This window comes from Nycticebus coucang, chromosome 8 (assembly GCF_027406575.1).
Source record: "Nycticebus coucang isolate mNycCou1 chromosome 8, mNycCou1.pri, whole genome shotgun sequence".
Classification (NCBI taxonomy): Eukaryota; Metazoa; Chordata; class Mammalia; order Primates; family Lorisidae; genus Nycticebus; species Nycticebus coucang.
In genome coordinates this window covers 12379255-12404709 of record NC_069787.1, presented here as the reverse complement: position 1 = coordinate 12404709, position 25455 = coordinate 12379255, and the positions used below count along the sequence as shown (strand labels likewise).

Here is a 25455-nt window from a genome sequence, read left to right as displayed (position 1 = left end):
GGAGTCAGCTGAAAATATGAAAACATTTTTAGTAAATCTTTCAGTTAAAAATAACTTTAGGATGTTCTGTTTAGAAATAAATTTGAACCTTTTGCTAAAATTATCTTGCTTCAAAGAATTTGGATTAGACCAATTCCAAAAGAGGAAGCAGAAAGGTCTTATTATGGCACGGGGGAAATATTGCTCAATCACGTGGGCTGGCTGGTCTTTTTCTTTTCTATTTGGTATTATGGGACATTTGTCAGGTCATGTTCTCTTTCTTCTTTCCTTCTTTGTCTTTGCAGTGATATTCTGAATACAAATAAAATTTGCATGTGGTCTCCTTTTCTAAACCATTTAAGTATGCCTTTAAAAATTCATGACAAACGTCTCACATCACTACTTAAAAGTAATTGGGAATGGAAGTTGGTTTAAATTGTGTTCATTCAAAGAGCGTGTGATTTACTTTGTTTAGGTCCACGGGGAAGCTGATAAACTTAGACAGTCAGTGAAAACATCACTTTACATTGTATGTTCAAATCCATTTCTATGTGATTACTTTCTGGGAGACAAAACAGTAAAGAGAAAACTATAAATTCAAGAGTAAACTTTTGTATTACCTTGCTATTCAAACCTCAATTTCAGCCACCAGGTCCTAACAAAGTCACAGTGTACACGGCAAATCCAACATTTGCTCATAGGGAGTTGAAGGAAGCAGGTTCAGATTGGACAGAACAAAACCTAACCTGGTTTGAAAATGCCTTGCATAGAATACCTGTGTTTAAAAGCATTCTCCTGTGACAAACACTTTAGGCCAGACATCAGCACGATCAAAAATTCCTGTATCTTTTATCAGAATGCTTATAAATTTTAAGATTCTACAAAGTGTTATTAATCTAAGGAACATTTCAAGATGCAATTAAGCAAAAATAAAATAAAATAAAATAAATAAAGGAAAATAAAAAGCAGGTTCGCATCATCACCTGGCTCAGGAAACAAGTTTTCTTAAGGGGTATTCTGATTAGAACAACTTAAGAGCTTTACAAATAATGGACATATAAAAGCCCAGTGTCATGTTTTTACAAGATTTGGTTCTTATGAGCAAGTGCACAGATTATTCATTATTGACATCTGACTAATTTATTAAATGGTATTATAAATATTAATAATCTCTTGTTTCTTATAATTGCTATAATAGGATTATTTGGCAACTTTAAGCTTTTCGGAACTGTGCAAGTTTTTGTATCATGTTCAGACTCTCCTTCCTCTTTAACATTCAGTGTGAGATCTCTGCTCCAGCTGGAGACCACCTTCACTTTAAATCCACTTTGAAACACTATAAATATAGCATAGCAAAGAATATTTGTTATCTGACCTTTGACATTGAATCACCTTGGAATGAATATAGCTATAAATCTTTTTGGCATATTTCTCTGTGCCTAAGAGCTCTGTGAAACACCACCATTTCTCTCATCAAATTTGATATCTCAGCCTAACTTCAAAACCAATTAACATTTGCCATCTTTGCTCTGCAACTTGAGTTCAACTTACAGAACCAGACGAAAGCTCGCGTGGCTAGAATTTCTACTTGTTCTTTGCATAAGAGAAACTTATACATGATGCCTCAAGCTAATAGAAATGATGTCAAGCTTTATTTTAAGTATTTCTCTTCCCTAACTACTCAACATTTATGAACTGTACGAGTATTCTTAAGTTGGGTCAATCAAAGAGAGATTTGCCGAGCACCTCTCCTCTGGGTCAGCCTTGATTAAAAATGGGGGACAGCTATGGACAATGCCTTCCAGGAGCACAGATCCGCTGGAAGACTTAAAGGTAAGCAATTGTAATTCAGAGTGACAGAAGCTCTTTACAGAGGTATGTACCAAGCACTGCTGAGCTATTTGGAGAGAGAGCATCACCCAGGAGGCTTTGTTGGAGCTGCTCTTAAAAGATGAAGGACTCCAGGCAGCCATACAAGGAAAGACTCTCAAGGTAGGGGAAAGTAGGCACAGAGAACTTGGAGCACAAAAGAATATGGGATGTGCTGGGAATAAAAAGCAGAAATGTGAGGCTGACGTATTGGATTTGGTGGGAGACGCTTTCAGGAGAGGAAACACCAGAATCAGCCTCAGGGCAGAGAGACTGAGTCTCCCTTATCTTTGTACCTTTAGGACAGAGGCTGGAAAATTCTAGCCAAATTCGTATGCAAGAAGGGGACTATAATACCTCCACACCAAAGACTCCTTGTCTTAACCTAGAACCCGCTGGGTACACAGTAAAAACGTGAATAATTATCTATGAATAATAAGAAAATACCAAATGTACAACCTCAGGAGGTAGAGTTATCTGTTTTCAGATAAAGTATTTAAGGTCACAAAGACTATCCCCAAAAGGCAGTTTTTTACCCTGATGTCATAGGCTTCAAAAATTTGTTGTAGTTTTTTGGCTGGGTGCGGTGGCTCACACCTGTAATCCTAGCACTCTAGGAGGCCGAGGTGGGTGGATTTCCTGAGCTCACTGGTCTTCACTGGTTCAAGACCAGTGAGCTGAGCAAGAGTGAGACCGTCTCACAAATTAGCTGGGCATTGTGAAAATGCCTGTGGTTCTAGCTAATTGGGAGGCTGAACCCAAGAATTTAAGGTTGCTGTGAGCTATGATGTTACAGCACTCTACCAAGGTCAACAAAAGTGAGACTGTCTCAAAAAAAAAAAAAAAATTGTCGTAGTTTTTAAATGTGTCTCCTAAAACTGACATAAGTGATACATGTGGACTTGTGTAATTAACATTTCTTTCAATGTGCTAAACCGACCTATAAAACCAAAGTTTTATGCCTATTTATTTTCTTTCATGGACTACAGATATCTATGCTGTTTTTCTTTCAAAGGACACACTAACCTTGAAAGTTTTCATTGCAAATGGATCCTAAGCACTTGCTTTATATAGTTATAGATTTTAAATTGGTTTAAAAAAATAAACAAATTAGTGATTTTCTGATTATTAAGTGCATTTTATTAGAGACTGCCATTAAAGACAGATTTTGTGTTTTCGGCCCCAAGTATCATTTGCATCTACTTTAAAAAAAAGAAGTGTATCCTCAAGTAAAGTCAGTTAATTTCTGAAATCTTCCTTCCCCATGATCATTGTGAATGAACATCTTGTGAATATTCAAGTGATGATGACTCGTTTCTCTCTATTAAAGATGTATCTCAACTTTGCAGATTTTTGAGTTTTTTTGGCTGTACAATGGAACTTGGATTCATTTTAAATTAACTTTCTCTAGGAATCAAAGGTAATTATTATTTCTCTTTATGATCTACAAGTCTGCTCTCATTATTTTTTTTCTTTTCAAGTTGAAGATTAGTTTTGAATTCCCTTCCTATCTCTGCCCTCTTTCAGAGTAACCTCAGCTTGCCCGAAGAGGGCTGCGGAAACGTCTCCAAAGCCTGTTCTGCCCAAGCCAACCCAAACACTTAGCAGAGCGTGCCATGAATCAGCAACCCCACCTCCTGTAAGTGTTGGTCTGAGCATTGGTTATGACCTTGCATGTGCTGTCTTTTTCTCTAGCCACCAATAAGGAAAACTGGCCTGGAACTTCTACCTAAGCTCTGAGAGCTGGGGTAGCACAGCCTCAGCACCTAATGGATCTCTGCGTCCTGTCCTATCCAGTCCTCGGTTTCCTCTTGTGGAAGATGGAAACAAGCTTATCTCCATGGGCTCTAGCATGGAGTTCCATATACGAAAGCCCTCCTCTGCCAGGTTTATGCACATGGCAGGGTATGTAAGCAATATAGTTGGTCTCTGTTCATCTCTGTTCCATTGGCTTTTCTTTCTCCTTTTTGTGGTGGTTACATTTTGTCCGTATTTATACTATCAGAGTTACAAGGCATGGTATCTAGAATGCCAATGAAGTCAGGCAAACTTTTCTTCTGGTATAACAAGCTGTATTTTTGATATGGCTCACTGTCGTCTTTTGATGGGTCATGAATAGTCTCTTGTTTTAGGGAAATTGACAGAGAAAGCTAACAGCCGCTCAGCGAGGCTACTGTGGACAGAGGAGGCTTAGACCACCTGATATATGAACGATTCTATGTGATTAATTTTGGCGTGCAATTCCAGGCCAGCTGGCAGGCCGAAGAGCAGTGTAGGTACAAATAACAGTTGTGGGGTATGTCCTGAGTGATAGAATACTGACTGAAGGAAACAGAAGCTCTTCATCTTAGCTTGTGGAAGTACATTTGGTTTCTTTTGGAGGCTGAGATACTACTACACAATCAATTAACAAAAACTCTCCCAGATCTTCCTTGATACTTCAAGGATTAATATTTATTATGCCCACACATATAGCGAATATGGACCTGTCCTGGATGGCCAGACTCGTTCATCGAAATCTCCAAAGGGCCTATCATGCTCCTTTGCAGCAATTGAATCATGATGTTAATTATAATGGGGCAATAACTTCAACTATTACCTCTATCACTGCAGTTTACAAAGTACTCAGTCATCCACTGAGGCAGGTCTTATTGTCCCCACTTGACAGATGGGGGAAACACAGGCCCAGAGCAGTGAAGTTACTTCCTAGTAACATGTCAGTAGGTAGCACAGTGCATGCTAGTCACCTATTCCTGTGGCCAAAGGCCTTTCTAATGAAGTTTTCTGACAAAATAACTAAGAAAATGCCACAAAAGCAATGTTAACTAGTGTGATGAAAATATGTCAAACGGTCTATGAACCAAGTGTATGGTGCCCCATGATCATACTAATGTACACAGCTATGATTTAATAAAAAAATAAAAAGAGAATGGGGGCACCAATCAGAACAGATACCAGATGTAGATGGCTGGTACAGTTAAATAAATGTGTAATTATAGATGAAAAAAAAATGAAATGGAAGGGATGAAGGGCAAAACGTTTCAGTCGACATCATGTATCTAATTTGTGTTTATTGCACTCATCTGTTCATGCAAGAAACCCTCAACTTCTTAAAGCTTCAGAGTTTCAGGGGGAGAACATAATTTGACTTCGTAATGAGATGTGCCAACCTTCTTTTTTTCTTTATGCTATTGCAAATGGCAAGACCACTTGGTGTAATTCTACTTCCTCTTGGACTCTTTAGGTGGTCTAAAGAATTAAAGAGCATGGTGTTTAATTCTCAGCAATGGACTGAAATCAGATCCACTGACACGCAAAATTGGCATCTACTGGTTACAGAGCTGAGTGCAGCCTGCTAAGGGTTAAAATCACGAATCTTCATCTACTGATAAAGCAGATTCCACGTCTGTTAAGGCGATTGAGTTTGGCATGGGAGGATGAACAAAGGCTATTCTCAGGAGAGAATACGTGGGTATTAAAAAGTGGCAATTCCCTAGAACTAAGATATGAAAACCTAATTACCACCACCATTCCATCACCCACTGCTTTCAACATAGTGAAACTCTTACATAAAGAAACTGGCCACCAGGGTCATTAACATCAGTGTTTGCTGAAAGTTTGATTACACTGTCCTGCTAGGGTTAGCCTAAAAAAATGCCAGATTTTTGTTCTAGGAACTTAATTCTTCTTTCTCCCACTTTTACCATGTTTTCAAATTTCGTTTGCATTTAATTTCCTGTGGTTTGCCAAAGTCTAGACTGAGACTTGAACTGTTGTTTTTATTCAGGTGAAAAGTACAACTGCAACTGACCATCTGCCTGGCACATAGTCAAGCAGCTGCCCCAGGCAAGTGTCTTTCTGCAGCCTTCTCAGTACCCTGTGGAAGCTTTGCTGCCCCACCTACTGATAAGCTCAATGAATGAAAGCCCTGTCATCTACTTTGCATGAGCTGAGTCAGGATCGTCCTGACTAAGGAGGATTAGGAGGATACCAGCAGGGTCCTCCTAATATTCCAAAGTAATTGAAATGATACACTAATGAAGTCATGGCTCCTTAGGGCCTCGTCCAGGAGCTTGCTTTAGGAAAGACATTGTTGCCCCCCAGTGAGGGAGAGCTCCTTCCTGTGATCCATGAGACCTATGGTGGGATAACAGCAAGAAACCTGCCTTCTGGGGTTCTGGATTCTCAGTCTGTTCTGGGTCAAGTTAGCAGGAAGAGTAGCTTTCATGTGGATTCCTAACCCACTGCCTTTTATAGGAAAAGAAAATGAAATAAAGAATCAGAGTGTGAAGCTTTATCACTTTTGCCAAGAAGGAAAATGTTAACTCTTTAGAAAAGATTATCTGTCTATGCCTCAGTTTTCTCATCTGCAGAATACAAGCTCAGATAGTATTTGTGAGAACTAAATAAAGGGTGATGTCTTTAGGACAGCCTTTGGCACAGGAGTCACTCACATGCTTGTCATCGGTGGGGTTATTTTCTCGTCTTAAGTTAACTGGATTTTCTGTTTCTGTTTCCTCTAGGAAAAGAATTGTGGAGATTCCATTCTGATACTCTTCTGTCTGACCTCTTGTACCCATTCTTTTCCTGTACCACACACAATAAAGTTTAAGACTGTCAAGCAATCCATCTACATGCGATTCTTGTCTCAAAAAACCCTCGGGATTTTCAGATTGACGTATCAATATGTCTCCTGTCTTGTCTTCAACCTATTTAGGATTGATTGTCTTTGGAGCAAGTGTGCCTTAAAGCCGACACTTTGCCGCACTATCAAACGAGCGACCTGGGAAAGCACATTGAAACACACTTAGCTGTCACCTCATTTCATAACCCAACACAGATTTCCTGACTCTAGGCATAAGCATATTCGACATGTTCACCATCATGCTGATGTTTATGTTATTATTACCTGTGAGTACTCAGATATTTAAGGAAATACCAAAGACTGATTTTTAAAAGCCTCCCTATGGCAGAAAATTTGCCAAGAAGAAATCTTCTGAAACACACTTCATTTTATACTTCAGTCTAATCATTTCAGTCGTTTCATTTCCCTAACCTGGTGTTCATCAGAAGAGGTCACTTGCATTGAACAAGGTTCCCCAGTGATTCTGATGTACATCCAGGTTTGGGAAATTTTTTGGTAAATGTGTTTGACAATTAACACATACAATAAGGCACTGATGTGACTGTGTTCACTTACACAGGAAAGAGTTTTCCAGGATGTTAAATTGACTGATTTTGGAAAAGTTATTTGGGTTTATGGCGTAAGTGGCATTAGCACATCCCTGGGAAGTCATCTTTAGCTGCTAGCACTGTAAGCAGCTATTTCAAGGTCTTCTCTCATGAGACTCTGTCGACTGGTGTTGCAGACTAAATAAAACTAAACCTAATTGCTGAGCTTGATTACTGGAGCAGAAAAACTTAGTAGCATCTTTGTATAAAGCTGAATCTCCATAACAACACCCAATAAGTATCTGGGTCAATATTTCTTTTTTTCTGCACTCAGTAGATCACAGGTCATGGTCTTTTATCAGCAGAGTAAGTAGATAACATCTTACCCAATCATTTCAAGGTACTCAGCAGAATGACTTTGCAGTTATTTAACCCTGAAATCCTCAGAGACAGATCAGTATTTTTAAATTTGAGCTGGCCTCGAGATGGCTCATGCCTTGAAATCCTGGCACTTTGAGATTTTGGGAGGCCAAGGCAGGTGGATCACTTAAGCCTAGGAGTTCAAGCCCTGGACAACAAAAATAAAAAACAAAAACAAGCAAACAAACAAACAAAAAGAATCAGCCAGGCCTGGTGACATGCACCTGTAGTCTCAGCTAATCAGGAAGCCAAGGCAGGAGAATCACTTGAGCCCAGGAGATGGAGGCTGCAGTGAACTATGACTGAGCCACTGCACTCCAGCGTGGGTGACAGAGCATGACCCTGTCTCAAAAAAATCAATCAGTCAATCCTCGTTTACGCTCACCATGCTTTTCTACCCAATCAGGTAGTAAAAAGGGTCAGGTTATTTTTCAACAGCTTTTGCTACTAATGCATAGCCACAATCTTATGGAGAGGCAATCTGGTGCCCAGGTTGCCTAAAGATGCTGCAGTCTGTACACCTGGATGCTAAATCCTTGCCATGTTCTGGGTTGTGATGTGGCTTGCTGCCATCTCTCATCTTCAAAATGGGTATGACACCAGGCACTACCTCAAGGAGCTTATTAAGATTAAATGAGTTAATGCATATAAAGTGCTTACCACAGTGTTTGGCATATAACATAATAAAAGATTGGCTGTTACATCTCTTTTTAGGACTGTAACCAACTGAGCTAGAACTGTCAGTCCATACAATAAGCACCAGCTACAGATGGTTATTTACATTTAAATTTATTAGAATTAAAAGCAGTTAAACATTTTGTTCCACAGTTGTCCTATCCACATTTCACGAGCTCACTTGGCACCTGTTGCAGGTGGCTGCCATATTGGACAGTGAAGATACAGAACATTTTCATTATAATATAAAAATTATTAAGCAGTGCTGAGCCACAGCTTAGAGGAAATTTAACAAAAAGTATGACATCTTTCTTTATAGTACAGATACCTTTTGTCCTTAGCAGTCTTCCTTGCTTGTGACAACAGTCCACAAGTCCTCTCTGAGAGTGCTGGGCCCACTTCTGTTATAGCATCTAGTAAAAAAGTGGCTTATATTATAGAGTATACAAGGAATACTGGGAACAAAAATAAATAGTTTGCCAGATATGATTTTCCTTCACTTGAGAAAGTTCCCCCAACTCCTTTCCTACACTATTTATTTAGAATGTTCTGTTTTTATTAATTGTTCATTTAAACACAATAACTGAAAAGGCAGACAGAAGGCAAGCTTGTCCGACTGCAGTAGAATCCTGTGGCTAGGGCGAGATTTTCTGACTCACTGTCCAAATGGAAGTGATGTGCATATCCACTTGACATGCCATTTTTTCATCACCAGCACAAAAGTCACACACGATGTTCAAGGCCATGAACAAAGGCCTTCACCCAACCTTAAACGGGGCATGTCCAGGCACTTTTTACTTGTGATTGGCCAGTTTGGGAATTTGATTTTGGCTAGAAAATTCTTGGTCCCTTTCCTCAGTGAGCCAAGTAGACATGTCTTATTTGTCCTACACATGGTTAGTCCCTGGGATCACTCTATGGCAGTTATTTTATAAATGTTTGAGGGTGAGGGAAAAAGAGTGGCCAAGGGCTAGGAATGGCTATGACTTTCAGTGAGCAGAAGCTTTATGTGAATTGTGAACAGTTATTAATGTTATACATTGGCTGAAGCCGTAGCCCCTATCAACTTATTGGGGCTAATGAAAAACGAAGAATAAGAGCCCATATGAGGTTTTTCATCCCAGGCCAGTTCTCTCACAGTGGTTGAGTATACTACAGCAAAAGAGATACCCTCTCCACCACCCCAGATGCTCATTCCTCACAGAACTCAAGCTGTAAAATGAGCAGGGAAGGGGTACATTTTTTCCTCAGGAAGAAAAACAACTGCAATTGGTTGGGAGCAATGCCTCATGCCTGTGGTCCTAGCACTCTGGAAGGCCGAGGCAGAAGGATTGCTTGAGGTCAGAAGTTTGCGAACAGCCTGAGTAAAAAAAAATAGCTGGTGTTATAGCAGGCGTCTGTAGTCCCAGCTTCTTAGAGGCAGAGGCAGGAGGATTACTTGAACCCAGAAGTTTGAGGTTACTGTGAGCTAGACTATGTCATGGCCCTCTAGCGTGGGGGGGGGGAGGAAGAAAAAAAAAGAAATGTCAATTGATTACATTGATCTCTACATCTTATCAATGAGCTTATGTTCAGAAGAGCAAACAGGATAAAAAGAAAAATCTACCCAATTTTTGGAAATTACATCATCAATTAGCTATTACATCGAGTTGCCCTTATAAGCGACTTTATTGTTTTGTTTTATTATAAGCGTGCACATTCTGTATCTCATTTCACGTCCAGGGAGCCTCACTGTGGTCGGTGGCATTATCCTCCTTTACAGAAGTACAAACTAAGGTCAGAGAGTTTAAGAAAATTGTCTAAGCTATTAGTGTCAGAAGTAGTTTCAGAACTCATTCTGATCCCCTTCCACCCCAGCATCTCTTCATTAAAGAGCTACAATATCTTTGAACTGACAAGTTAATTGTAAGCCAAGGAGAGAAGAAGAACAACAAAAATCTTTCATTATAGAAGATTCCGATTACAGTGCAGTACGAAAAAGTCTTTTGCTTTCTACTACTCAAAGCTGATCATCAGCAATGAATAGTCACTTGTCACCTTGCCGAGTTCAAGGCAGAGTGGAGAATCAGGATAGAAGGCTATGGGAGGAGAGAGTTCCTCACTCCAGGCAGCAGTTCAGACTGTGTGCTTCCCCAAGCAAGAAAGCTGGCATGGCTGGGGAGGAGAGCCTTGGGTCTGATGGGGGACACAGCATTCCACCTCAAGCTTCTGTTTAGCTCTTGTCTTTCCAGGGTAATGTTTGAGAGGTTTCAACATTATTGCAGGGGTTGTAAAAGCATTGAAAAGGCCCAATTTAAAACAAGACTTCTTATTTTCAAAGAAAGAGCCTTATTAGGCTTAATAAAAAGCTTATATCAAGCCTGAAAAGAAAGAGAAAAATGACTACTCTTTCTTTTGTCTACTAGTCTTCCTGATGGAAAGCCTGAAGGCTGAAGCCTGACCTACACGGAGCAGCATAATCTGCAGGGTGGTCATTGTCGCTAGGGACTCTGCACAGAAAGCTGGGGTAGAACTCCTTCTAGAGGCTATAACCCAAAGGAGAAGAGAGAACAAATTACATCTTGCCAGGCTCTGTGCATTGACTTATACTAAAAGTGTATGTAAGTGGCTGAAATTAGCCATTTGCAAGGAGAATCCTAAATATAGCTTAAAGGCTGGGGTGACATGAGAGATCCCTCAGTTCTGGGCAGAGGAATCTTTCTAAATCAAAGCGCATGGAATGCTGGTGGCAATAGCAGGAGCAGTCACTGCTGTTGTGCTGAGCAGCACATCTGGCGTAATTCCCCTGTACCATTCACTAGGCTGAGTATTTCCTATATATTAACCCATTCTTTTTTTGGTATAATTTTATGAGATGGGCATCATTTAGTTCATTTTACAGATGAAGAAACAGAGGCATAGGGATTTTAAATAACTTTCCTCAAGTCAAACAGCTAGTAAGTAGAATGTCTTGGAGATAAGCCCAGGCTTTCTGGGCCCAGGAGCCACGCTGCTTCTAACCAAAGGATTATCACCCAGTGGTAGGTAGATAAGTGGTATATTTGAGGAAGGACTATTTTGCACTATGGCTGGACAATAGGCCTTCTCAACAATGACAATATTGACATTTGGAGATGGACAATTCTTTGTTGCAGTGGGCTGTCCTCTGTCTACACTGGGAGATGTTTAGCAACATCTTGGCACCCAGCCCCTAGATTTCACTAGCATCCCCACCCTGTAGCTGTGAGCATCTAAAACATCTCCAGAAATTGCCACATGTCTTTTGAGGAAACAGTGGCTCCCAGTTGAGTGCCACTATGCTAGCATATAATGTATAAACCTGGAGAAAGGTAGATAAAATATAATAGAACTATAAATATTCTCAAACTCTATCATGAAAGCTGTGGGAATGTGCGCTATAGAGAGAAAGGTACCCTTTGAGGTTTAATGACCAAGCGTGCAGCAGTGAAGGGCAGGAGGTGTTGTGAGAACCTACACTCAATTCAGGGTTGGCAGCTCAGGATGGCTTCTCAGACTTTAAAAGTCTGTGTTCACAAATCCTCCAGATACAGATGGCAAAGGGTAAGGCTAAAGTTCAGGCAATCACTTCACTCAGTGGTCCCTGGGATGCTCTCAGTCCTGACCTGAAAGTTCAAATCTCAAACTAGGTTTTCAGGAAAGAAAGCTACTAGATCCAGGAAAAACAAAAAACCGGTCACTGAGCTTTCTGAAGAAGCTCTGACAATATCAGATCCCAGGTCATAGTGGAAGTGTGAACACAGTTATGCAAACTTGACAGAGGTCATCTCTACCAAAATATTGACTGGACACAGGGTAACGATGGAATAAAATAGAAGTATTCTTCCTCCAAGTCTATATATAAATGAAATTTTAAACCAAGGGGGTATATGGTTAGAGCCATACTCTTACAAACAGGAAAAAAAAAATCCAAGCACCTTGTATATTCTATAATAAGCATATTACCTTTATAAAATAAAATGTTTTATTTTTTTAATTTGAAATTCCATGGTTGAAATTGATATAATGTGATCTCTATTTCTGGTGGTGAGTAGACAACACTGACCATAAATTCAATCTGTTTTCCAAAATCAGCATTCTTTTCTGCTACTTGTTCCGGTTCTAATAAATTCTTTATCATAGATGTCTTCAATTAGTTTAAGGAAGGTGCCACCTTTGCCTATTTTCTTAAGTATTTTTGTTAGAAAAGGATGCTGAATTTTATCAAATACCTTTTCTACGTCTATTGAGAGGATCATATGGTTTTTGTTTTTGCTTCTGGTAATATGGTGGATTACATGTATGGATTTGTATATGTTAAACCAGACTTGCATCCCTGAAATGAAGTCTGCTTGGTTGTGATGTATATATTTTTAATGTGTTGCTATAGTCTATATGCTAGAATTTTATAGAGTGTTTTTGTGTGGATATTCATTAGTGAAATTGGTCAGTAGTTCTCCTTTTTAGTTGGCTCCTTTCCTGGTTTTGCTATCAGGGAGATGTTTGCTCCATAGAAGGTGTTGGGGTAAGGTTCCTTCCTTCTCAATATTTTAGAGCGGGTTCTTCAATATAGGTACAAGTGCTTCTTTGAAGCTTTGATAGAATTCTGGTGTGAAGCTATCTGGTCCAGGTTTTTTTGGGGGGGGTGGGCAGGGAAGCTTTTTTATTGTTTCTTTAATTTCAGTGCTTGATATTGGTCTGTTGAAGAGTTCTCTTTCTTCCTGGTTAAGTCTATGGAGATGGTATGATTCTAGCTATTGGTCCATTTCCTCCACATTGTCAAATTTCTGAGCATAGAGTTTTTTTGTAGTAGTCAGAGATAATCTCTTATATCACTGTGGTATCTATTGTTATTTTCCCTTTTTCATTTTTGATTGAGGTTATTAGATATCTTTTCTATTTCTACTTAATCTGGCCAAAGGTTTAAAGTCATGTATGACAAATCCATAGCCAATATCATACTGAGTGGAGTAAAAGTGAAAACTTTTCCAGTACACCATGGAACATTATGCAGCCTAAAAGAAAGATGGAGACTTTATCTCTTTCATGTTTACATGAATGGAGCTGGAATATATTCTTCTTAGTAAAGTATCACAAGAATGGAAGAAAAAGTATCCAATGTACTCAGCCCTACTATGAAACTAATTGACGGCTTTCACATGAAAGCTATAACCCAGTTATAACCTAAGAATAGGGGGAAGGGGGAGAGGGAGGAGAGGAAGGGAGAGGATTGGAGGAGGGAGGGTGATTGGTGGGATTACACCTGCGGTGCATCTTACAAGGGTACATGTGAAACTTAGTAAATGTAGAATATAAATGTCTTAACACAATAACTAAGAAAATGCCAGGAAGGGGCGACGCCTGTGGCTCAGTCGATAAGGCACCGGCCCCACATACCGAGGGTGGCAGGTTCAAACCCGGCCCTGGCCAACCTGCAACCAAAAAATAGTCGGGCGTTGTGGCGGGCGCCTATAGTCCCAGCTACTCGGGAGGCTGAGTCAAGAGAATCGCTTAAGCCCAGGAGTTGAAGGTTGCTGTGAGCTGTGTGACGCCACGGCACTCTACCAAGGGCCATAAAGTGAGACTCTGTCTCTATAAAAAAAAAAAAAAAAAAGAAAAAGAAAATGCCAGGAAGGCTATGTTAACCAGTGTGATGAAAATGTGTCAAACGGTCTATAAAACCAGTGTATGGTGCCCCATGATCGCATTAATGTACACAGCTATAATTTAATAATAAAAAAATAATAAATTGAAAAAAATAAACTTAATTATCTCTTTAGAAAAAAAAAAAAAAAGAAGAACTGGAAACAGACAAGGATGTCCACTATCACCACTACTATTCAACATAGTTCTGGAAGTTCTGGCCAATGGAATCGGGCAACAGAAGGATGTTAAGGATATCCAAATGAGGGAAGAAAAGGTAAAACCCTTGCTCTTTGCTGATGATATAATCTTATACTTAGAAAACCCTGGAGACTCAACGACAAGACTCTTGAAAGTGATCAAGAAATACAGTAATGTCTATACTTATTAGCTGTGTGACTTGGGGAAAGTTACTTAAAATCTCCATGCCTCTGTTTCTTCATCTGTAAAGTGGGTATAAAATCAATTTCCACAAGTCAGAAGCCTTTGTACACACCAATAACAGCCAAGTTGAGAAGCAAATCAAGGAAACAATTCCCTTCACAGTAGCTTCAAATAAAATGAAATACTTAGGAATATACCTAACAAAGGAGGTGAAGGAAGTCTATAAAGAGAATTATGAAACCCTAAGAAAAGAAATAGAAGAAGACATTAACAAATGAAAAAACATACTATGTTCTTGGTTGGGAAGAATCAACAATGTTAAAATGTCTATACTACCCAAAGCAATCTACAGATTCAATGCAATCCCCATTGAAGTTCTAACATCATACTTTGAAGAACTAGAACAAATAATGCTTCATTTTCTATGGAACCAGGAAAACAAAACAAAATAAAACACTAAAGCCAAGGCAATTCTTAGTAATAAAAATAAAGCTAGAGACATCACTCTACCAGATTTCAGATTATAATTTCACAGTCATCAAAACAGCATGGTATTAACACAAAAATAAAGACATAGTTATATGGAACAGAATAGAAAACTTAGAGATGAAACCAGTCTCTTTCATGTGTGGAATGTAAAGGTCTTAGCAAAATAACTAAGAAAATGCCATGAAAGCTATGTTAACTAGTGTGATGAAAATGTGTCAAACGGTCTATGAACCAAGTGTATGGTGCCCCATGATCATACTAATGTACACAGCTATGATTTAATAATAAAAAAAAAGAAACCAGTCTCTTATTACCATATGATTTGTGGCAAATCAAATATAACAGCATACACTAGGGAAAAAATTGCCTATCCAATAAATGGTGCTTTGAGAACAGGTTAACCACATATAAAAGACTGAAACTGGACCCACACATTTCACAAATTACAATAATTGACTCAAGATAAATAAAATATTTAAATCTAAGGCATGAAATGATAAAAATCCTAGAAGAAAGCATGGGAAAAACTCTTACTGATGTCAGTCAAAGAAAAAGATTTTATGAAGAAGACTTCAGTGGCAATCCCAACAACAACAACAAAAACGGGACTTAATTAAGCTGAAAAGCTTCTGTACAGCTAAGGAAACAACAAAGCAAATAGACAACCCTCAGAATGCGAAAATATATTTATATGTTATGAATCTGACAAAGGGTTAATAACTGGAATCTACAGAGAACTCAAATTAATCAACAAAGAAAGATTAAACAGTCCCATCTATCACTGGGCAAGAGACATAAACAGAACCTTTTCTCAGGAAGACAGACAAATGGCTAAAAAACATGAAAAAATGCCAATTTTCCCTAATATGAGAGAAATGCTAATCAAACCCACCTTGAGATATCACCTAACTCCAGTTGATTACAGCCCGTATCTCAAAGTTCCAAAGCTATAGATGCTGGTGTGGATGTAGAGAGAAGGGAATATATATATATATATATATATATATATATTTTTTTTTTTTTTTTTTTTGCAGTTTTTGGCCGGGGATGGCTTTGAACCTGCCACCTCCAGCATATGTGGCCAGCGCCCTACTCCACTGAGCCACAGGTGCCGCCCGAGATGGGAACACTTTTACACTGCTAGTGGGACTGCAAACTAATACAGCCCCTTTGGAAAGAAGTATGGAGAATCTCAAAAAACTCAAAATAGACCTTCCATTTGATCCCACAATCCCATTACTAGGCATCTATCCAAAAGAAAATAAGTCATTTTATCATAAGGACATTTGTACTATATTGTTAATCACAGTTCAGTTTACAATGGTCAACATGTGGAAACAACATAAAGGCCCATCAACCCAGGAATGAATCAATAAACTATGGTATATATATAGCATGGAATGAATATATATATATACTATATATGAATATATAGCAGGAATGAATCAATAAACTATGGTATATATATAGCATGGAATACTATTTACTCACAAAAGATGGATATTTTACATCTTTTTATTAACCTAGATGGAGTTGAAACACATTCTTCTTTGTAAAGTATCACAAGAATAGAAAAACAAGTATCAAATGTACTCAATATTAATATGAAATCGGTAGAGGAACTAATGCACACCCAAACAAAAGAAAAACCCAATTCAATTCAAGATTGGGGGGGAAAAAAGGGGGAAGTGGAGAAGAGTGAGGGAGATGGGTGCTCTCACACTTAATGGGCACAATGTAAGGTGTATATGGCAGACCTCCTGGGTGCAGAACACAGCTACAACAGGAATTATACCTAACAAATGCAAACATTATAACATAATTGTTTGTACCCTCATATCAATCTGATCAAATTTAGTTTTGTATCAATCTGAAATTTTAAAAAAAATTGTGTATCGTATCATTGGGAATGATTAGTAAGAAATATTTTCTTAGCCTTCTTTATAAGACTTCCATGATGATTTTGAATGTAGTTTTAAGTCCAAGCTTCTAATCAACTTTGTAATTTCAAAGATGGATCTCTCTTAAGAGAATGATTTGCTAGTCTAAGAAAAGTTATCTAATGCTAGAGGAAGCAAGTGACTTTGTCTAGAGAGCCAGTCCAGGAGCAAAGTTACAGGCTTTGAAGTCAGACATGGCATAACTCTGAACAAACATCATCCCCCTAACCCACCTCATCTGTTAACACAGGGACTGATTAACCCCCTAAGCAAGTTATTTCAAGATTGGGTAAGATAGCACAAGCTAAGGTCCGAGGCTGTGACCTAATGCTTGGCCAATATTCTGGTCTTGGTAACCTTTCCCAACCAGTATTTAAGAGAATCATTCAGGAATTTGGGGAATTCTGACCCACTTTGGAACATCTTAGAGACTATTCTTCTGTTAAGAAAAGGAAATAATCTGCCTTCACCTAGGGCACATCCTTACGTTTTCACGAATGTCCTTAACTCAAGGCAGAAACCTCCCCCATGACCTTTTCCCCTTTGGTCTCAGTGACAGGCAGGAAAACCTCAGAGGCTAGAATTGTAGGACCCAAGCATCTCAACATCAGGAAGTTCTCCTGGGAACACCACCAAGCCCTCAGCTTGCATTGCAGTGGAAAAAATACACAACAGAGAAAATTCTTCAAAAGCTTTGTTTTAAAAAAGACACTCAAATAGAGTGCTTCAGTCTAGCTCAGACATTCAGCTAAGGTTTTGAAATTATAAACAGCTGGCGTTTTCTCAAGCTTGACAGTTTGTCTTTGAAGAAGATTGCTAAGCTTTTAGATTCTTCATAAATAGTAAATAGATTTAGTCATAAATACCCTGTAATATGTGCCTCGTTCCTTTCATTCTGAAGCAAGTTGTAATTTCTGATTAAACATGATAAATCATTATACGACAGCATTGTATGAGGATGGCAGCCACCAGGAAGTACAGTTTTCTATACTGATGAAAGCCATTTAGAAACACCAAGCTCCAAACATCTGCCACTCATCATTGAGGGAAAAGGACACTGAGCAATGTCTCATGGCATTTTATGGATAGCAAACAACTGGCATGAATGTAAATAGTTTTAAGAGGTAAGGAAGAAATTTAAATCATAGGATTAGGTGATCAATCCTCATCTCATAGGTGATCTCTTCCTTACCTTCAGAAGGGAAAAAACAACTTTCTTCTTCTTCAGGACAGTTTCAGCTACCCTGTTTCCCCGAAATAAGACAGTGTCTTATTTTAAGGTGTGCTCCCAAAGATGCGCTAGGTCTTATTTTCAGGGGATGTCTTATCTTTCCTGTAAGTAGGTCTTATTTTCGGAGAATGGTCTTATTTTTGGGGAAACAGGGTAGCATCCAGAAAGCACGATCAATAAAATCCCAGGAGGGAAGTGGAAACGAAGACTTTTTTCCCATTTTCCCCAGGGAACAGAAGTGTAAAATTGCCTAGAATTTGGGGGCTGCTGATGCTGGATGTGGAATTGGAGCCAGCAGCATTCTGAGATGTGCGAGGGATCAGGCACTAGTGAGTGGCTTTGGCACAGCGACAGAGGACATTATATTGGCTTGGTGCCCCATCTATCCCAGAAGGGATTTGTCTTTCCCAGTGCCATCCATTCTCCTTGCACAGAGGAGGCCTGGTTCTAGAAGGTCATACAGAAGATACATCTGGCTGTCTTTATTTCATGTCACCCATTTTGGCCTCCATAAGAGTTAGGGGAGGAGCATGTTGAAACTTATGGTCTGAAGACCCCCTCTCAGCCTAAAGAGAGGATGGTCAGCTCACAAGGATTCCTACCAGCCAATGTTCTCCCTGGAGGAATTTGGAAACCAAACGCTACATTGAAGGGAACACATGTGGCAGGCCTGCTAATTCCTCACCACACTTGCAGACACTAAGACACCAAGCTCCATCACAATGGAAACTGTTTCCTTCCTCTTTGTCCTTGTATCTTCACCATCTAGCACAGTTCTCTGCACGTGGTACACGGGCAATCCATTTTTTTTTTTTTTTTTGCACTGGTACCTAAAATACAGGGCAGTTGTAATGCATGTATTTTCAACTGATATTCATTGATCCACATGAATTCTATAGAAAAAAAGGATGAGGGGAAAGGAGGAAGAGAAGGGAAAAACAAAAAGCCTTGTTCTTTCTACCCAATTTCCCCGAAAATAAGACAGTGTCTTATATTAAGGTGCGCTCCCAAAGATGTGCTAGGTCTTATTTTCAGGGGACGTCTTATCTTTCCTGTAAGTAGGTCTTATTTTTGGAGGATGTTTTATTTTCGGGGAAACAGGGTACTTTCCTTGTTCAACCTGGAGCCAGGCCCCCACTCTTAAGGAGAAAATGAAGCCTCAGCAAAAATTCAAAGAGAAACCGAGTAAATAACCATGGACTCTTCAGCTGCTGAAGTCCCAGGCCTGAGTGGCTAGTTAATAATTTAAGGCAGCACTTCTCGGCCTGTAATGGCCATGCCATCACCCAAGGATCTTGTTAAAATGCAGGTGTAGATTCACTAGGCTGCTAAGACTCTGCATTTCCAGTCTCCTGGGTGATGCTCGTGCTGTTGGTCTGTGGTCCACACTCTGGATAACGTAGATTTAAGGAATTTTGAAGAGCAATTTGGACTATGCCCAACTTTTGCTATGCACAGTAACTTAAAACCCAATCCCTATGAAAAATGTGAGTCTACCAGACTCATTTTAATAATACTCTTATAGTTACTGTATAATTCAATTAAATATTAAATGTGAAAATTCGGTGTAATTCAATCGGCTATTATTATCTAAAGGCGCTTCTGTCTTTCTCAACAGAAAAACGTAAGAAATACGGCAAGTTACGATTTTACTTATGAGACGTTTTAAGCTGTTCTTCTAAGTGCAATGGTTTAAAACACCTAAAGTAAGAAGAGCATAAATAATTAAATATTCAAACCCCATTTGCACTGTCATATGTACTGATCTTAATTATAGACTACAGATTTTCAACTAATTACTACCAGTAAGTCAGCTTCTGAATAATTAGGAGAAGAGGATGCAACTTATCATCCTTGGAACAGTCTCAAGTACAAAAACACTTTTGTTTTTCAAATGTCACTGTGACATTTAAAAAAATATATAAAAAAATACAAAAGAGAAAGATAGTAGTAAAAAGGAAAGAATTATGTGAAAATTAATTCAATATTAGCATCTAGCAGCAAGATGGTCACCAGCTGAAATATGTGTGTTTGACCTCTGTGGTGCTCAGCGCTAACTGCCCATTTATGCTTGATAATGACCGTTAAAATAGATGTCACAGTCTTCATTTGACCCTGTGGAAATAAAGGATTAGAGGGGTTTCATAGCCACTTGGACACCTTTTAACATACCCGGGGCCCCCCACCCAGGATTCTACGTAATTGGTTTAGGACAAGGTTCCAAGCAGCTATAGTTAAAATATCTCCCCAGGCAGCAAGAGCTGAGAAACATTGATCTGAAGAGGAGATTCTTGACTCTGATCCCAGCACCGGGAGCATCAGCAGTGCCTAGAAACTTATTAAAAAGAAAAATTCATGGGTCCTGCCTGCTGAATTAGAAACCCTGGAGTTGGAATCTATCCATCCATGTTTTAACAAGGCCTCCAAGTAAGTCTGATGCTACTGGAAGTTCTTTCCTAAGAAGGCGAAGGGGCATAGTCAATGTTTTTACCTTTAGGGGAGTCCTACTGAAAGATTTCTACAGGCATTTGTGCTTTCAGTATGGGAGTCCTGGTGATAAAAGAGATCTTAGGGTCATTTCATTTAATTAAAGATTTAAGGGTAACTATGCCATTCCTAAAATGTGATCTTCCATAATATTCTTGAGTACCTTGAGTGATGAGGATCTACCACCATTTGGCCCAGTCTTTCCCATCTTCAGACACTTACAAGGTCCAGACACTATACTAAATGTTTTATAAAGACAAATCATTTATGCGTGATAATGACTGTTAAAGTAGATGTCATAGTCTGCATTTGACGCTGTGGAAATAAAGGCTTAGAGAGGTTTCATAACTTACCAAGGTAACATGACTTTTTATAAAATTTACACCAAGTTCTGTGTCTTGAGGCTGCATGGTGAATTCATTTTCAGAAATGGTTACCTATAAGCTATTGTTAAGAAAAATAGAGTATAATTTTATATTCTCTTGTCTTCAAAATAAGTAGCCCTTGTTCCTCATGGCCAATTTTGAGGCCCTTCACTATCTCTATGTTGATCAGCACATGATATGGAATGCTAATAGATTATTATGAATTCCACCCATCCACTAAAACAGTGCTTTGTCATGTCTTAATTCATGTAGAAAATGATAACATTGGTAAACAGACTGAGTAAACTGGAGCGGATTTATGGGAATCTATACAGGGCTTAATGAACACCCCCCCAAAAAAATCACATCCTACTTATAAGTATGATACCAAGTTGAAAAGTTTCAGACAAGAAGAGATCAAATATTTAATTTTATCAAACTTCAAGACCTACCATTTTAAAAAAAATTAATGAAAAATCCAGCTTGCTTTCATAAATGGATATTTTATAACAACTTATATGTATAAAATTGCCCCTACAAAATATGTTGTGGGCTTTCTTGCATGATCGCCCTCCACCCAGAATCGAAAGGGTGCATCAGTCACAGATAGAAAGAAGTTTCTAATTGTTTCTATCTTGCTAGCAAGAAGGCGCTCAGGCTAACAAAGATCATCTCTCAGCTAGACCTCTTTTGGGGTGAGGTTAAATTCTTTATGTATAATGTGCCAATGACATCTAAAATTGTTGATATAATCAACAATATAAATGAATTTAAAGCCAATATGCATTGAAACGAGAGTATAGACTTGTAAAAATGTGCTATTTTTCTTACAATAATCAGCTTAAATTCACCAAGGCTAGAGCAAAACTATTTTTTGGACCTCTTAGACAGAAAACTTCTTCTAAGGATTTCTCTATCTTTTCTTCTTTGCTAGCCTCAAAAATTCTACTTCCTGTTGGGTGGTGCCTGTAGCTCAAAGGAGTAGGGCGCCAGCCCCATATGTTGGAGGTGGCAGGTTCAAACCCGGCCCTGGCCAAAAAAAAAAAAATCCTACTTCCTGTGGCCAACTTAGGAGGAAAAAGTGCATTATTTTGGAAAAGACTGCTGGAGAAGGAAGTTGGGCTACATTTCAGCATTTTAACCTTTCTCTATGTTTTTAAGTTTCTTAGTTCAGTCATTTCTTGCCTAGTGAATCAGGTAATGGGCCAGATCCGAAGGTCTTCCCTTCCTGCGTCTGAGGAAAAGTCACAAGGGAACTGAGAGGCAGGATGGTTTCCTATTCAGCATGACTACCGCATATGCTTTGCCATTCAATAAAATTGAGCAGTTTCCATGGAGACTGACACTTGAAATAATGCCCAAATGATGATACTGTAATCAAGAGCCCCATGTTAAGTTGGCGTAGTCTCTGGTATGGTGTCTATTTTTTTTTTTTTTTTAATAATTGAAACTGCCCATTGTAAAGGAAAATGAAGATAATATTTACAAAACATGAGCAGATGGTGGAGTCTTTAGGGTGGCCAGAAATTCCCACAATCACTTAGATCAGATGCCTGTGACACATTCCCAGGAACTGATCTAATACTTGCTGTCTCAGCCACAGACACCCCCAGCTCCTTTATCTTTGCAACTCCTCTGGGCTCTTTGTAAAACTTTGTAAACCTGCCACTTACTATGCCCTCCTTTCCTGTGTGCACATGGATTTCCCCATTTGTCATTTAAATTCATTCTTAGCTGAGTTCATTTTTTGTGGCACAACAATAAAATATAGCACTGTTAGTTTCCATTTTCCTTATTTCCCATTCTCTAGAAAGTAAGCTTTTAATTGACTTCCCAATTCATAAATGAATCAATCAATTCCTTGATTGGGGGATCTTATAATATTGGAAATCTCATGGAACACTTATCTTGGTTAATTTCGCATAGTTATAGGACTTTACAGGACATAGCAAATTTCTTTTCTGTCATTTTATTTGTCCGCCCAATTTTTATTTTATTTTGTTTTGTTTTGTATTTATTTCTTTCCTTCAACTTTCAATCCCAACAACACATATCTAGTTTCTGGTTGTGTTAGATTGTGCGATGTCTTATGTATTTTCAAACACATGCTTTCACACATATTGTTACATAAATGGGGCCTGCTTTCTTTACAATTCGGATTGATTTAAGGTGAATATATAGAAAACAATGAAAAAATAACATAGACAGTAAGCAGATATGGCAAAAAATCAAAAAGGTGGTAGATTAGCTGGCTGCATAAAAAGCACAGAGTGCTGTAAAAATAGAGGGGGAAAAGGACCTAATTCTGCCTGAGGAAGTCAAGGAAGATTTCTTGAGAAAAGCCACAGAGGGTGACTAGGATTGGACAGAGAGAGAGGACGGGTATGGGCTGTTGAATAAGACAAAGGCAAAAGAGCTTAGAAAGGTATGTGTATAGATACAGAAAGAGGAAGTTAAGAGATTGGGGAGTTAGCATGAGCTTTCTTTCATAAAAGAAGAGGAATTTTCCTGGAAGAAGGGCAGACACTAATTGGGATGGTGACTATGAGGGCACTAGTGGACATTGGCAACCTCTCATTTGTAATAGCAAAACATCTTAAAACCTTATGGTTGCATAATATTCCCCTCTGCACTCAGCTGCCTGGGATGGACCCAGGAAAGTACCTTGGATGAGGGGGGTTAGTTTAGGATTAGGGTGGAATTTCTTTCTCAGAAAAAGTTTAAATATAATTTGCATATAAATATAAATATATAAATAGTATGTAAGTATACAGAGGGTGCCAAAAATATATATACATTTTAAGAAAGGAAAAACTGTAATTCAGTGTTTGTAATACTCAAGTCATGTTTGATTTCTGCATTTACAAGAAATGCTCAAAGTGACTTGTATTCACCTCCTGTTATCAGTATGTATTATTAAAATTTGAATGCAGTTTTTTCCTTTCTTAAAATGTTCTGGCATCCCCTCTATGTGTGTGTATGTACATGTGCATATATAATAATACATATTTTTTTAATTTTATGTGTGCGCGCACGTACATGCATAGGGCCATCTGAAAGTGAACCAGGAAAGAAGGGGTTACAGGTGGCAGGGTGGCCCCTGCCCTCCGTATCCACCACATCTGTTGTATATTTGGGTTCTAGAGTAGGATTTGAGTCAAGCTTCCAATCAAGTTTGAAAACTTCTGCTTTCAACAAGCAACTCAGTGTTCTCAAAACTCAAGGAAAATAAACCCTGCTTCCAACTCCTTGTGTTGATTTGAAAGAATTTAGTTCGCCAGAGATGGGTGAAGGGGATTCCCAGCATGATTTCTAGATCCCTTTTCTCTACAATAAAGAGCCAGCTTCCACAGATGACAGAAAATCTATCCATGGAGACAGGCGATTGGGTGACCAAGGTCCTCCCATCACTCCCATAGTCCAGCCTTGGGATGCAAATTGGACCCGTCTAACCCCAGCTCCTTCTGTCCTGTGACCTGTGGGGTGCTGCAAGAATGCAGACAGACCATGAATGGGACCTGTGCAATCTAAATGCTTACCCACTGCTTAGGATAGAATGTATGTGTACATTATATTATAATATATATGTCAGTATACATACACTACAGTATACTACAGACATTATCTAGCAATGTTTGTAATCTGTTTTGTCTCACAGCACACTTCAACCTATAGTTCAATTTCTACAGCACATTTAAATTACGTTGATCAAAAAAGAATTAAGAATATATTTACTATGCTTTGAACTTCTTTCAAAAATAATTCAGTTAATGATCTTTAAAATTTTTCGCAGCACACCTAAGTTCCTCTCGTGGCACTGTAGTACACTGGTTGAAAATCACTGCTATATAGTATAATATACACTACTATATATACCATAATTATACCTATATAGAAAGTATACATAAACACAGCACTATAGTATAAAATCATACTCTTACAGTATAAGAATTATACTACTGTTTTCATCCTAATCTTGGCTTACATTTCTGAAGACTTTCAGCATATCTCCTTAAAAAGCCTGTTATCTATCTACGATCAGCTTCATTATTGGGGCATAGAATACATGATCCTAAAGAGCTGAACCTGATTTCCATACAATGAAACAAAACCAAAAAAGAAAAATCTGTCCAACTTGAAAATCTCAGAGGACACATTTTTTTCTGCAGCAAAAGTGCACAGACGGCAACCCTGTCACTCACAAACACAGTAATCACTAGAGATTACCGGTCATTTTCATTATAGGTAATTTCAGGGTACCTTGCTTTGCCTTGTCACTCACATTTCTGGGATCTTACCAGATGGTGCCACAAGAACTAAATTGAAAAGACATTCAGAGACCCAGATCCAGAGGATAAATCAGACTTCACTGACTATTCTAGGCCAGATAGTTTCTAACTTAGGAATGACAGGGTGGAGGAAAGGTGAGGCTTGGTCCTGCCAGGGCAAGCTGCACATTCCAGAAGGTCTAGGCTCTTTCCTTCACTAGGCTTGGGCTTCTAGTCCACTATGTGGTAGATACTTTACCAGACTCATCAGCCTGGGGGAAACAAAGCCTTGGGAAGATCTTGCCCTGTGCTCATCTCTCCCCAACTTCCAATGCCACAATCCATACCAAGTTCATGCTAAATAGTATTTATCCCCTCCATTCCATTCTCTCTCTCAAGAACCTTTCCCTCTTCCTTGCCTGTCTCAAATTTACGTTAACTTCAGCACTCCGCGTAATTGTTATCTCAACTGCCTAAGACAGGAATTCTCCTCCTGTAAGTTGCCATCACCCCGAACTTGCCTCTCACACTTTGCT

At 38.9% G+C, this 25455-nt stretch overlaps 1 protein-coding gene across 4 annotated transcripts in view; it reads left to right on the top strand.

Moving 5' to 3' along the window:
• The window catches only part of GRM7 (glutamate metabotropic receptor 7), a 988889-nt gene that overhangs the window by 928730 nt on the left and 34704 nt on the right, over positions 1–25455 (top strand). For 2 of the 4 annotated variants that reach the window (XR_008381860.1, XR_008381859.1), the window contains exons 11-14: positions 1178–1812; positions 3198–3268; positions 3376–3487; positions 5636–5698. The exons of the other annotated variants lie outside the window; for them this stretch is intronic. The gene's annotated coding sequence lies outside the window, so the exon portion shown is untranslated. Of the gene's footprint in view, positions 1–1177; positions 1813–3197; positions 3269–3375; positions 3488–5635; positions 5699–25455 lie in introns of those variants that run through there. 4 annotated transcript variants of the gene reach the window in all.